Source organism: Giraffa tippelskirchi, chromosome 7 (genome assembly GCF_054371585.1).
Source record: "Giraffa tippelskirchi isolate mGirTip1 chromosome 7, T2T-mGirTip1v1.2.pri, whole genome shotgun sequence".
Lineage (NCBI taxonomy): Eukaryota > Metazoa > Chordata > Mammalia > Artiodactyla > Giraffidae > Giraffa > Giraffa tippelskirchi.
In genome coordinates this window covers 22,682,583-22,685,202 of record NC_137281.1, presented here as the reverse complement: position 1 = coordinate 22,685,202, position 2,620 = coordinate 22,682,583, and positions in this window count along the sequence as shown.

Below are 2,620 nucleotides of genomic sequence, written 5' to 3'. Positions count from 1 at the left end.
CCTTCCAGTGATATTATCTGTAAGGCCATATACATAAATATGACTTTTGTTTTTAAACATGTAGTAGCATACTATACATTCTACAGTTGTCCCTCGGTATCAGCAGATTGGTTCCAGGAACCTCAGGATACCAAAAATCTCAAGTCCCTTGCATAAAGTGCTGTAGTATTAATATTTTCACATACAACCTGTGCTCCTCCATGCACGCATGCTCAGTCATATCTGACTCTTTGCAAGTCCACAGACTGTAGCCTGCCAGGCTCTTCTGTCCATGGGATTCTTGAGATAGGAATACCTGAGTGGGTTGCCATTTCCTGCTCCAGGGGATCTTCTCAACCCAGGGATCAAACCCATGTCTCTCTCACACTGTAGGTGGATTCTTTACCACTGAGTCACCTGGGAAGCCTCACACAATCCTCCAATCTACTCCAAATCGTCTCTAGATTTACTTATAATACTCAATACAATGTAAATTCTATGTAAATAGTTGCCAGTGAGCTGAAAACTTAATTTTTGCTTTTTAATACTGTCTCCAATTTTTCTTCACAATTGTTTCAAGCCAAGGTTGATTGCCTCCATGGATGAAGAACTCTTAGGTATGGAGAGCTGACCTTATACTGTAACTTGTTTAGTACTATAGCTTGCTTTAAGACACATATCTCAGAGATTGCACCATAGCAGCAGTTATCAATAACTCTCATTCTTTTAAAGAGCTGCATAATATGCCATTGTGTGTATACCATATATTTTAAGCACTGCTCTACTGATGGGTGTTTACATTATTTCTAATATTTTGCCTGTATAAACAATGCTGCAATGCTTAAATATTTGCCTGTGTGGATTGTACAAATTGGGTAAATCCCCAGAAGCAGAAGAACTGGGTCAAAGTGTAGGTATATTTTTAATGCTGATAGATGTTGCCAAATCACCCTACAAAAAGGAAGTATCAATTTACACCATCACCACCAATGTGTTGAGAGTTTCTATTTCCCCATGCCATCGGTAATAGTGTGTTTACATAACTTTTGGAATCCTTGACATTATTGCACCCTTGAACAAACCATAACAGTAAAGATGAGTGAAAAGTGTCATCAAGACACTGTCTTGCTAAAAAATAATATGCTTCACTTAGAAAAATTGCTTCTAACTCATCAATTTCTTGGATTCAGCAATCGTCACCTGTGTCCTGTCCTGTCTAATTATTTAGGTCCTATAATATATCAATGTGAATTGTACCACAACCTGCCAATTATTCAAGACAGTATCTCTATCCCTGGCTGACTAGACCAGTTTTGATCAAAGCTAAACATAATCCAAAAAAACAAAATGACTCACACTGTTTCACTTGAAAATCCTGCTTTGCTGTTAGGATAAAAATTAACACATAACATTTCTTTGGTTAACTAAGCAGTAATTCTATTTTATGTATACATTATAACTAGTGGCTGTAACTAAAACTTGATATAGTACTTGAATAGTCTTATAAGCTTGTAAGACAAAATGTCAGGCCTGTTTTTGTACAGCCCTTCCAGCTAAGAATGGTTTTTACAGTGTTAAGAGACTGAAAAAAACAACAAAAGGACTTCTCTCTCTGTCCAGTGGTTGAGAATTTGCCTGCCAGTGCAGGGGACATGGGTTCAATACTTGGTCCAGAAAGATGCCACATGCTGCTAGGCAACTAAGCCCATGCTCCACAACTATTGAACCTGTCTTCTAGAGCCCAGGAGCTACAACTACTGAAGCCTGTGCCCTAGAGCCTGTGCTCTGCAACAAGAGAAGCCATAATGAGAAGCCTGTGCACTGAAATGAATAGCAGCCTCAGCTCCCTGCAACTGGAGAAAGCCTGCACAAAGCAACAGAGTCCAAGCACAGCCATAAATAAATAAATAAATCTTAAAAAAAAAATGGCGGAATAATATGTGACAGAACCCTTATATTGCCCACAAAGCCTATTTGTAATCTTTTTTTTTTTTTTGTAAACTTTACAGAAAAAGTTTGCTGAGTGGTGGGGCTTCCCTGATGGCTCAGCTGGTAAAGAATCCACCTATAATGCAGGAGACTTGGGTTTGACCCCTGGGTTGGGAAGATCCCCTGGAGAAGGGAACGGATACCTACTCCAGTATTCTGGCCTGGAGAATTCCATGGACTGTGTAGTCCGTGGGGTTGCGAAGAGTCAGACATGACTGAGTGACTTTCACACACACATAACAAAAGAAGGGCTTCCCAGGGGCACTAATGGTAAAGAACCTGATGCAGGAGACCCAGGTTTGATCCCTGGGTCAGGAAGATACCCTGGAGGAGGGCATAGCAACCCACTCCAGTATTCTTGCCTGGAGAATCCCATGGACAGAGGATCCTGGTGGGCTACAGTCCATGGGGTCACAAAGAGTTGGACACGACTGAAGCAACATAGTAATTTGCCTTTTTTTTAAGGACTAACATTTACAAAGGGGCAAGTCTAAGAAAGTTTTTAGGTTGAAAATTGTAAAATGAAATAGAAACCACTCTGGATATCTTTCTAATAAGGTCTAGAAAAAAATCAAGTGCATGTTTTAGAGCACTTAGGAAATGACTCCTCAGAGAACTTATGAACATCAATAATTTAGGCTATATACAGATA